Here is a 12951-nt window from a genome sequence, read left to right on the forward strand (position 1 = left end):
TTGTGCTGTTATTGCAGTAAAAGGGGGTTCCACAAAGTATTCATGCATGCTGTATGAATACTTATGCACGCCCCACTTTTCACTTTTCTATTTTTTGAAAAATAACAGAATCATGTATCACTTTGCTTTCACTTCACAGCTGTCTGTTACTTGTGTGTGAATGTTCAGTAAAAAAATCAAAATAAAATCTTTATGTTTAGGGTTTTAAACATGACAAAATGTGCAAAAGTTCAAGGTGTATGCATACTCACGAGAGGCACTGTATATATATATATATATATATATATATATATATATATATATTTTGCCATGTTTTCTTTGCAAACGAGGACGTTTTTTTTTTTGTTGGGGGGGAATATGTAAGCCACTTTTCTGCGTTGTGGCTACAAGGAAAGGAAGTATGCATCACGGTTTTATGGTGCTCTTATTGTGAAAACCGGAAGTGAGCTGGAGAGTTGTGGAGATTGTTATGCGGGCCTAACTGAGGTGACGCCGGAGTAAATAAAATACTTCCTACAAAATTTATGCTGTCGCCTTCCTTGCCTCTGCATCAAGCCTTCTCCACCCAAAATGCTCGGTTACATGAATATCAAATATATTTAAATAACTGTAATAATGTGGGAGTTTTGTCTCTTGTTATTGTGATAATTGACCTTTTCAGGAAATAGAAACCAGACTGAGACAAACCCAAACTTTCCCATAATGTCGACCGAGGCTCTATTATCTTATCTACAGAATCACTTTAAAGTCCAAATGTCATATTTGGGGATCAGTGGTTTGACTGCCTGTTCCCTGATGCTGATTCTTTAGGGCAGCGGTTCTCAAACCTTTCAGGCCGTGACCCCAAAATCGAACTCAGGACTTCGTTCAGTAAAATGTAATCACCATTTATAATGATTTAAGTCACAAAACATTTAAAATCTGCAGTATTTATACATATTTATATAAAGCTGTTTTTCCGTGTGGGCGACACAGTGGGGAGCGGTTAGCTCTTATGCCTCACAGCGAGAAGGTCCCGGGTTTGATTCCCACCTGGACGGGGCCTTTCTGTGGAGTTTGTCTGTTCTCCTCGTGTCTGCGTTTCCTCCGGTTTCCCCGACCACCTGACCATGAGAGTCAAGTATAAAGTATTTATTTTTTATTTAGTTCAGTCCTGGCCCCAGTGGGGAACCTCTTGTACATGTTTTTAGTGGTAGGGGGACATGCAAACTCCACGGCCCCGTCCAGGTGGGAATTGAACCCAGGACCTTCTTGCTCTGAGGCACAAGCGCTAACCACTGCACCCAAAGTATAACTTAACCCCTTAACTCCCACCTGAACTGAGCACATTTTCTCCAGTTTGGCTTTACCCCAGTCCAAAAGCTTCTAGAAAAAAGCTGTGAAAATAGCAACAAAACTGAGACGAAAACAATGATGGAAATGTGACAAAAAATTGATGAAAAAGTGGCAAAAATGTCACAAAAATGCCACAAAAATATTTCAACCTGAAAAGACTCACAGAAACGGAATGATGGTATGAGTGTTTTATTAACGAACATGAATCATTGTTGGGGCTCAGACTGAACGAACGACATGGAATGCATGGCTTTGACGAATGATGGCCATGATCTTCCCCAGAGCCTGGACCCTGGTGGTGGTGGAAGAGACCTGGGTTGGCCACTTGATGAGCGGAGCCGGGGAGGAGCCAGGCGGAGAAAGGGGTGGAGGAGGGTCGTAGCACGGCTTGCAAACTGCTGAGTGATTGACCAGGGAGCTTAAAAAGGCGATCCTCAGCGATGAACGGCTGCTGAGGGGATGAGCACCTGCGGTGATTGGCTGTTGTGAAGGTGCGGCTTGATCGGAGTCCGTGATTGGATGATTGGAGTGCGCTGCTGGTGATGAGGTGATGAATGAATGCAGCTGGTAGGTCTTCCAGGTTGAATTTGCGCCTAAGCTTCATGACAAAAATGTGATAAAATGTGACATAAAAATGACAAAAATGTAATAAAAAATTGACAAAAATAAATAAATAAATAAATGACCAAAAAATTACAAAGATGTGACAAAAATGTGAGGAAAGATTGATGAAAAAGATGACAAAAAAGTTACAAAAATGAGTTGAATACCCAACAAAAAAATGATCCTCTCAGTTCAGGCGGGAGTTAAGAGGTTAAAGTATTCTGTTTTTAATCAAAATACATCGAATTAAGAAATGACATGTAAAACATTTTGTCTCAAAATCCTCTCGCAACGCCCACTTTGGGAACCCCTGCGGTCGAGGTCGTTCATTGATTCAGTTCATCATTGAAGTCACACCTGGAGAACTGAGATCATCAGCTGTTGACATCACTGTATATTCTGCTCAAATGAACTCTTCCTCTGATTCTCAGCAGCTACAGCATGGACCCACGTGGACCTGGCCCCGGGTCCAAACCCAGACCTAAACCTGCTCCCAGCTCTGTGTCTCTGAAAAGTGACAAGTCTAAAGGAAACCCTCCTGTCTTTAAAGAGCCTCCTCCTGAAGACCAGAGGTGAGTCTCAGTGATGAGTGTCTAACTCTACGGACTGCATCAAAGAAAAATGGGGAAATGAAGGTCATTTTTCTATATCTAATGAAGAATGTTATGATGTATGTGAATCCTCTTGGAAATGTACAAATTTCCATAAATGGCGAGAGTTTAGCTGGAAGTGTTTGTTGTTTTCCAGCTCTCAGGACAGGCACAGCCTGGGAAGAGTCTAAATGCCTAAATATCTCCTTTTCAAGTCAAATTTCAAGGAAAACATTGTCACTAATTATCGTTATTCTTTGCCGTCCATGAACAAAACAAAAACTCTCAACTGTTTCAAACGGCTCCACAGAGTGAGAGAGAAGTGTCGACTCCACAGCCGTTTAACCCACATCCCCTCGGACTAAATGATTTACAACAAAGTCAATCTTTGTATTTATTACTTTATTTTGTGGCTAAATGGGGCTACAGATTGGATGTTTGTTGGATTAGTTTGCCCTATTTGGATTTGTCATATTAATCATTAGTTTGGTTGAAAACCTCCTGCTGTCAAGGACGTTCATTGATTCAGTTCATCAGTGAAGTCACACCTGGAGAACTGAGATCATCAGCTGTTGACATCACTGTATGTTCCGCTCAAATGAACTCTTCCTCTGATTCTCAGCAGCTACAACATGGACCCACCTGGACCTGGCCCCGGGTCCAAACCCAGACCTAAACCTGCTCCCAGCTCTGTGTCTCTGAAAAGTGACAAGTCTAAAGGAAACCCTCCTGTCTTTAAAGAGCCTCCTCCTGAAGACCAGAGGTGAGTCTCAGTGATGAGATATGGACCAATAGGGCTGTCCCTGTCATTGGACAATGTGTCTGTTTTATGACTGTCTCTTCAGTCACACTGTTAATAATAATAATGATAATAATGCATTGATTTCATATAGCGCTTTTCTGGACACTCAGACGTTTTACATTGCCCTATTCAGTCACTCCATACTTGGTGGTGGTAAGCTACTATTGTAGCCACAGCTGCCCTGGGGTAGACTGACGGAAGCGAGCAACCAGTCTGTGCCATTCAGCCCCTCCGACCACAACCAACCACTCACTCACTCATTACATTCACTCAGGCTTTCTGGTGTTCCAAACGGTCTCCCATCCAAGTACTGACCAGGTCCCAGGCCTGACGGGATCAGGCAGAGCAAAGGCCAGAGTTTCAGAAAACATGTCATAGCCACTGAACGGCTTTGGACACATGGTTATATTTTCAGTTTATCATGGGCAAACTTCATAAAAGAGCTCACAGCCTCCTATAAGTTGGGCACTTATTATTTTACGCTACTAAAAACCATAAATATCAGAAAAATAAAAAATATATGTAAAAAAAATCACCTACAAAACTTAATTTCAAACCATTTTGCATTGTCTGTCCTCCTTTATTCTACAAATACACATTTTATCCAGTCCAGCCCCTGAACACCTCACTGTTCGAGAAACGAAACTAACAGAAGCCGAGTGATTCCCTTCAGACGCTTTTACACAGGCCCCGTCAGAAGAACCCTGCATTGAGGGGGAAGAACTTATACCGAGCAAAAGTCATGTTGTTTAGGGCTGTTGTTGAATGGAATGTAAAACAGTATTTGTGATGGACTTGACCAACCAGGTTTAACATTAAACTCAGATTAGAAGTAAAAGTTGTGCATGAACCAGAGTCTGTGCAAGAGTCCGATCAGGACAAGCTGACGGCACCAGAGTCAGAGCTTTCAGGAGGACGTGGTCAGTTCAGTCAAATTAGGTTGAAACGGAAATGTCAACAGTCAATCACTGTATGTTGTAAATAGACTTTTCTCTGATTTCCAGCACCAACATGTTCCCAACTGGACCTGGCCCCGGGTCCAAACCCAGACCTAAACCTGCTCCCAGCTCTGTGTCTCTGAAAAGTGACCGCTCTAAAGAAAACCCTCCTGTCTTTAAAGAACCTCCTCCTGAAGACCAGAGGTAAGACATAGGGTTGTGCCGATGTACGATGTCATCGTCCATCGTGATGAATGAGCAACATCACGATGGAGAGCAACCACCGTGATGCTCTTGTCAGAAACAGGCACTGATCTTCTGTGGGCCTTGTAAACCTTCAAACTTTGTAGGGATTGCACTGTAAATTAAATCACGAATATAACTAATATGCAGCGCGCATATTAGTTTAAGTAGCCTGCCAGAAGCCAGAAGCCATGATGTGTTAGCCGTAATATCAAAGTAAAGATGCGCTGCTCTATTTGACGCACGGGGCTCTCTCTCTCTCTCTAGCTTAACTTTAACACCGCGTGGTCTCGCATTTCTTCGTACGAAAACTAAACAGTTTTACAAATGACGAAATGGCTCTCACATCGGAGCTAGCTCAGCGCCCATGGGTTTAGATATCTTCACGAAGGACCGAGAGAGGAGAGAAAGAGGCGGTGCAGGAGGTACGAAGTTACGAGCACACTGACCGGGCGGCGCCTGGAGCGGCTTAAAAAACGTTAGCTACGACGCAAACTTGTAAATATTGTCCCGTTCACCCACTGTTTCTTAAACAATACGTTAACATTGAGCAAATGCAAATAATAAGCTCCGATTTAAATTTGTATTAGTGTGATAAGAGCCTTGGTATTGAGGAGCCGATGACCCTCTGAATAAGTCGTTCTCCTCTCAGACTTTTACGCACGAGTTTTAACACATTTCTTTTGCAAAAGTCGTGTTCCATAACTCTGTTCAAATCATGTTTAGTTTGGATCCATTTATCCTGCAATCTCACATTTTCCTAACATAAATAATATGCAGCATATATAGGCTATGTAAATGTCTTTAAAAATGCTTATAATGAGAAATGGACGATATCATCGTCCATCACGATGGTTCACTGTAAACATCGTCAACCACCAATTAAGGGGACATCGCCCAACCCTAGTAAGACCTGCTTAAACCAGAGCTCTGGGAAATGTTCTCACGTTCAGACTTGGTTTAGTCCTGGTTCAGAGTCAGTCCTGGTGTGAGCTGTAGATGGTGTTTCTGTTCACAGGGAGCCAGGCCCAAAGGAGCAGCTGGACGCCATATTCACGGTGAGTAGCCACGACTGCAGCATGTGTGGGGTTCTCTGTGGGGCTCCTCAGGTCCTCTCTTTGACTGAAAATCTTTAAATCTGATTCTATTCCAGCCTCAGTGGAGGAGCTGCTGGTGAACCTCATCAGGGGGAGCCTGCTTCCCTCCGCTCGCCTCTGGATAACCACACGCCCCGCGTCGGCCAATCAGATCCCTGCTGATTGCGTCTCCATGGTGACAGAGGTGCGAGGGTTCAGCGACCCACAGAAGGAGCAGTACTTCAGGAAGAGGTTCAGAGACGAGCAGCAGGCCACAGACATCATCTCCCACATCAAGAGCATCCACAGCCTGTACATCATGTGCCACATCCCAGTCTTCTGCTGGATCCTCTCCACAGTCCTGTTCCATCTGATGGAGACCAGAGAGAGAGGAGAGCTGCCCCGCACCCTCACCCAGATGTACATCCACCTCCTGGTGGTCCAGGCCAAAGTCAAGAACATCAAGTATCATGAGGGATCTGGGACAGACCTCCTTATTCTTCAGCATTCACATATAAAGTGTAGTGTCAAAGTTAACCTCCCGCCTGAACCGAGAGGATCTTTTTCCTCACGTCATCAGATTTTTTTTCCCATCATTTTTTGTTGGGTATTCAACTCATTTTTGTAACTTTTTTGTCATTTTTTTGGTCATTTTTTGTCGATTTTTTTGTATTTTTTTTGTAATTTTTTAAATAAATTTTTTATCACATTTTGTCACATTTTTGTCATTTTTTGTCACATTTTTGTCATTTTTTGTCACATTTTTGTCAATTTTTTGTGACATTTTTGTGACATTTTTGCCACTTTTTCATCGATTTTTCGTCACTTTTTTGTCAATGTTTTCTCACTTTTTTCTCACATTTCCATAATTTTTTTCGTCTCAGTTTTGTTGCTATTTTCACAGCTTTTTTCCAGAAGATTTTGGACTGGGGTAAAGCCAAACTGGAGAAAATGTGCTCTGTTCAGGTGGGAGTTAGATGGTTAAAGCATCTTTTCACTGTGTTGGAGCGCCCTCTGGTGGATAAATATGCAGGATTACTCCAACTCCTAATTCCAGTTCATATTCTTTTGTTATTTTATTATTTATTAGGACAATGTACAGTTACATTTGGCTCCAGAGCAAAGAGGTCTTTACCAGATTGAAGCATTTTTAAGATAATTTCGTACATAGATCATTCTGATGCTAAAAATCAAAAATCAAAACAACACATAAATGTCTGAAAAGGCACACAGGAGGAGTGGTCACATGACTCCAGGTCTGATAAGTGAGAGAGTGAAAGGATTAGAGACGACGCTGACGCAGTGAGTCTTACTGATGATTCCTCTGTTTTCTACTGTCATATAACTGTGTCCAAATGAAATGATGGCTCAGTCAGTGTTTAGTCCAGATTCAGGATGGGAAGAGTTTGTGTTTAGGTCTGGAATAGACCTGGTGTGGTCTCAGATTGCTACTAATAAACTGCATATTGAATCCCCTCCGATACAGGACCTGCACGAACAGCGCTGTGAGAAAAGGCTCTCAGTTTTATGCAGGAGCGTATAATCCTGCACATTCCCTCTTCTCCTGCCTCACTTTGGTCTGAGACGTCTGCAGAGTCTCAAAACTCAGACCTCTCGTTTCAGAGACAGTTTTTATCCTCAGCCTGAACATTAAACTGAAGGAGGACAGAGGTTTTTGCTTCTTCTTAAAGTGTTTGTAATGTATTGTATTGATGTTTTTAGGTAAAGATGTAAATTATTCATTTTACTCAGCGGAGAGAGTTCCAGAGCAAAACTTTTTTCATTGCTTTTGTACTTTGGACTTTATAGTTTAGTCCCATGTGGTTAAATATTAAACCTGGATAAATAGTGGTTTCGGGCTGGATTTGCACATGGCTTATCATCAGGATATCGATTTGTCCAGGCTCAGACCAAGTGTAGCTCTGGATTATCTTCCTGTTTTTGAAAAGACTCCGAAGGTTTTACTTTACAGGAATTATAAAATAAAGTGTGGGCATAAGTTGACGAAGGTGACCAGCAGACAGAGGTACGGACCAGACTGATCACGGACCAGACTGATCACGGACCAGACTGACTGTGAACCTGTTTCTCAAACAGCTGAACAGAGACTATAGAATCCTATCATGGTCAAATTCAATTTTTGTCATTATCTGTCTTTTAAATGTATCGTGAAGAGAATATAGATAATCGAAATATTAAACATTGTATAACATTGTTTATTGGAATAATATATTTGTTTAAAATAACTTGTATTTAAAAAAGAGTCGAAGCGGCGGAGTTGAAGTTGAAGTTTTCCAAATTAGGATTAAAATGATTCAACTGTTGACATCACTGTGATTTCTGCTCTTCTGAACTCCTTTTCTGATTCTCAGCTGCTACAACATGGACCCACCTGGACCTGGCCCCGGGTCCAAACCCAGACCTAAACCTGCTCCCAGCTCTGTGTCTCTGAAAAGTGACCGCTCTAAAGGAAACCCTCCTGTCTTTAAAGAGCCTCCTCCTGAAGACCAGAGGTAAAACACATTGATCAAATCGTGACCAAATACTGTCTGTCCTTGTAGGGCGTGTCATCTGCCCCTCAGTCAAACAATATACAAGTGTAGTGTCACCGCTGAAAAGGTCATGTACTGATTTTGTTTTAAATATGTACGAAAAAGATATAACTCCTGACGATTATGATTTAATTTCTATGGATGACCCGACCCAAGAGTTCAGCAGAAAATGTTAAAGCCATCGTACGTTATATAGGTAACAAGTTAGACATTAACACAGCTCACCAGAATCTCACACTTTGTCTTTCAAAAACTGATCAAAGCTGCACTGCGGTCGCCCACTGCTGCGAAGGATGGGTCAAATGCAGAGAATACATTTCCCTATGGAGACAATAAAATACATGTTAATCTCAAACAACTTTAGTTCAGTATGTGAAGAGTTCTAAGCTGTGGGCTCAGCATTAACATACAAATATGAAACCTAAATCCTACATTGTAAAAAGACTGATCTTCTGATTCTCAGCAGCTACAACATGGACCCATGTGGACCAGGCCCCGGGTCCAAACCCAGACCTAAACCTGCTCCCAGCTCTGTGTCTCTGAAAAGTGACCGCTCTAAAGGAAACCCTCCTGTCTTTAAAGAGCCTCCTCCTGAAGACCAGAGGTAAGACCTGCTGAAACCAGAGCTCTGGGACATGTTCTCACTTTCAGACCTGGTTTAGTCCTGGTTTAGTCCTGGTGTGAGCTGTAGATGGTGAGTCCTCAGGAGGTCTGTGGAGGAGCTTCTTGTGAGTCTAAATGAGTCCAAAGGCGGCTGCAGTGGTCTCTGCTCAGTCTCTAATGTTTCTGTTTGTTGGTTCTCAGGGAGCCAGGCCCAAAGGAGCAGCTGGACGCCATATTCACGGTGAGTAGCCACGACTGCAGCATGTGTGGGGTTCTCTGTCTCTAAATCTGATTCTATTCCAGCGTCTGGAGGAGGACATCCTGACGTTTGTCAAAGAGCAGCTGCAGAGGCTCCACAGGCTCCTGGTCTCAGAGTACCCAGAGAGTAGCTCAGAGAGTGAGGAGGAGCAGAGCAGCAGAGAGGCTGTGCTGAACATCACCCTGGACTTCCTGAGGAGGATGAAGCAGGAGCAGCTGGCCGAGCGTCTGAGCTCCAGTAAGAACTCTTCCACATCTACTTTAATAACTTATATTTGAGTTTGTGTCCAGTGAAGAGTTCACTGTTGTCTCTGTCTTTATTCAGAGAGTTCTGTTGGAGTTTGCAGAGATAAACTGAAGAGTCATCTGCAGCAAAGGTTCAGCGCTGTGTTTGAGGGCGTGGCTAAAGCAGGAAACTCCGCCCCCCTGCACCAGATCTACACAGAGCTCTACATCACAGAGGGAGGGGCCTCAGAGGTCAACCAGGAACATGAGGTCAGACACATCGAGACGGCGTCCAGGAAACCAGCCGCTACAGAGACCAGCATCACATGTGAAGACCTGTTTAAAGGCCCCGCCCACAGACAGCAGCCAATCAGAGCAGAGCTGACAGAGGAGGGACCAATCAGGACGGTGCTGACGAAGGGCGTGGCCGGCGTGGGGAAAACAGTGCTGACTCAGAAGGTGAGTCTGGACTGGGCTGAAGGCAGAGCCCACCAGGACGTCCAGCTGCTGTTCCCCTTCACTTTCAGAGAGCTCAATGTGCTCAGAGACACAGAGTACAGCCTGGTGGAGCTGCTGCATCACTTCTTCAGTCTAACCAAAGGTCTCTGCAGCTTTCAGCAGCTCCAGGTGCTCTTCATCTTTGACGGTCTGGACGAGTGCAGACTTCCTCTGGACTTCAGCCGGACCCGGGTCCTGACGGAGCCCACAGAGAGCGCCTCAGTGGAGGAGCTGCTGGTGAACCTCATCAGGGGGAGCCTGCTTCCCTCCGCTCGCCTCTGGATAACCACACGCCCCGCGGCGGCCAATCAGATCCCTGCTGAGTGTGTCTCCATGGTGACAGAGGTGCGAGGGTTCAGCGACCCACAGAAGGAGCAATACTTCAGGAAGAGGTTCAGAGACGAGCAGCAGGCCACAGCCATCATCTCCCACATCAAGAGGACCCGCAGCCTGTACATCATGTGCCACATCCCAGTCTTCTGCTGGATCCTCTCCACAGTCCTGCTCCATCTGATGGAGACCAGAGAGAGAGGAGAGCTGCCCCGCACCCTCACCCAGATGTACATCCACCTCCTGGTGGTCCAGGCCAAAGTCAAGAACATCAAGTATCATGAGGGATCTGGGACAGACCTTCACTGGACTCCAGAGACCTGGGAGATGGTGCGGTCTCTGGGAAAACTGGCCTTTGAGCAGCTGCAGAAAGGAAACCTGATCTTCTACGAGAGTGACCTGAGCGAGTGTGGGCTGGACGCTGCAGCCGCCTCAGTGTACTCCGGAGTCTTCACACAGGTCTTTAGAGAGGAGCCAGGCCTGTACCAGGACAAGGTCTACTGCTTCATCCATCTGACTGTGCAGGAGTTTCTGGCTGCTCTTCACGTCCATCAGACCTTCTTCAGCTCTGGGGAGAACCTGCTGTCCTCACCACACTCCTGTGAGAGCCCTGACCCCGAGGAGAACCTGCTGTCCACACCACACTCCTCTGAGAGCCCTGAGACCTTCTACCGCTCTGCTGTGGACCGGGCCTTACAGAGTCCAAACGGACACCTGGACCTGTTCCTGCGCTTCCTCCTGGGGCTGTCTCTGCCGACCAATCAGAGCCTGCTGCCAGGTCAGCTGACTCACACAGGAAGTGACTCGACCAATCAGGAGACAGTAAACTACATCAAACAGAAGCTGAATGAAGAGGGTCTGTCTGCAGAGAGGAGCCTGAACCTGCTCCACTGTCTGAACGAACTGAACGACCACAGTCTGGTGGAGATGATACAGTTTTACATGAGATTAGGACGTCTCTCCTGGTTACGTTCTCCTGGTCAGTGGTCTGCTCTGTCCTTCCTCTTACTGTCCTCAGACTCAGACCTGGAGGAGTTTGACCTCAGGAAATACTGTTCCTTAGAAACAGTTCTCCTGAAGCTGCTGCCGGTCGTCAAAGCCTCCACCAAAGCCATGTGAGTCCAGACTGTATTTAAACACTTGTGTCTTGGCTCTCGTCTCTAATCGTCCTCTCTGTCCTCAGTCTGAGCGGCTGTGGCCTGTCTCCTCTCAGCTGTGCTCCTCTGGCCTCAGTCCTCAGCTCATCCAGTCTGACTCACCTGGATCTCAGTAACAACGACCTCCAGGACTCAGGAGTGCAGCTGCTGTGTTCTGGACTGAAGAGCGCCCCCTGCAGACTGCACACCCTCAGGTGAGACGCTCCCATGATGCACTCTGTCTCTGTGTCCACATTAGAGGCTAATGCTGTGTGTCTTTAGTCTGTCTGGATGTCTGGTCTCAGAGAGGGGCGGGGCTTCTCTGGCCTCAGCTCTAAGCTCCGCCCCCTCCCACCTGAGAGAGTTAGACCTGAGCTACAACCATCCAGGACCCTCCGCCGAGCTCCTGACCGCTCTACGGGCTCCTCAGGGGCCCCTGCTCTCTCTCAGGTGAGGCCCCCCTGGACTCTCTCAGGGTCTTGTCTCTGGTCCATGGTTGGTCCAGGTCTGGTCTGGTCTACAGTAAACTGGACTTGTGTGTTTCAGGCTGGATCCTGCTGGAGAACAGTGGATGGTCCCAGGTCCACGGAAGTGTGAGTCTGTGTTTTAATAATTTCATGGAAACATTTTTTTTAATGTTGGATCTTCCCAGTTTGTTCATGCCTGTACTTATTACAGCTCAGTATGATACAAATAAAACAATCAAAAAACAACAGGAAAACTCACAGGAACAGGAATGAACAAGTGATGTCATGAGTTGTGTTTGTTTCCTCAGATTCCTGTGAGTTTTCTCTGGATCCAAACACAGCTGAGAGGAACCTCCTTCTGTCTGAGGACAAACGGACTGTGACCAGAGCGAGCGAGGAGCAGCAGTATCCAGATCATGAGGACAGGTTCATGGACCTGCCTCAGGTCCTGAGCTCCACTGGCCTGAGGGGGCGCTGTTACTGGGAGGTGCTGAGGAGTGAGAGTATAGGGTGGGGGGTTGATATAGCAGTGAGTTACAGAGGAATCAGACGGAGAGGAGACAGAGAGGAGAGTGTGTTTGGAGACAATGATCAGTCCTGGAGGCTGAGGATCTTTGGTGGACGTTACTCTGTCTGTCACAACAGGAGAAAAACAGACCTCATCTCCTCCTCCTCCTCTCTCTCTGGCTCAGGTGCAGTGGGCGTGTTCCTGGACTCTGAGGCTGGAGCTCTGTCCTTCTATGAGGTCGACTCTGGTGGAAAACTGTCCCACATTTACACCTTCACCTCCTCCTTCACTGAGCCTCTGTTTCCTGGGTTTGGGCTGGGGGATGATGGTTACTCTGTGTCTGTGTTAGATCTGAGGAGAGCGCCCCCTGGTGGACCTCTGTGACTGAACTCTTTTATGACACACATTTGATTGACAGCTGTAAGGACCAATCACAGCTGGCTCCGCCTGTAATCACTGATTCACTGTTGAAATAAAACCCGTCTTTATGAAATCATCACTTGTGTGTTTGAGGCTCTGACAGATACAGGTGGAGCCGTCGCCCTGTTACCGTGAGGTCGACGGTTCACATCTCAGTCTCACCCGCACTTACTCTGTCAATGGGCAAGACACTTCACCCACAGTTCAGACACGACACACCAGGGGGTTTAAGGGTTTAAGTATATGTGTTTTCTGAAAGGCTTGTGATCCACTACAAAGGGTTCTGCGCCCCACTTTTGGCTCCCGACCCTCCAGCTGAGAAACACTGTTCTATCACTTCAAAATGTGCAAGTTCACAGTTTTCATC

At 45.9% G+C, this 12951-nt stretch overlaps 1 pseudogene across 1 annotated transcript; it reads left to right on the forward strand.

Annotated features, from left to right (window-relative positions):
• The first annotated feature begins 7969 nt into the window (after positions 1 to 7969).
• LOC306966302 (protein NLRC3-like) lies at positions 7970 to 11786 on the forward strand (annotated as a pseudogene). Its single transcript has 6 exons — positions 7970 to 8100; positions 8944 to 8983; positions 9046 to 9238; positions 9326 to 11168; positions 11237 to 11639; positions 11736 to 11786. The product of its transcript is annotated as a protein NLRC3-like (transcript).
• Positions 11787 to 12951: the final 1165 nt, after the last annotated feature.

The sequence above is a fragment of the Gobius niger genome (assembly GCF_951799975.1).
Source record: "Gobius niger genome assembly, chromosome: 8".
NCBI classification, from domain to species: Eukaryota; Metazoa; Chordata; class Actinopteri; order Gobiiformes; family Gobiidae; genus Gobius; species Gobius niger.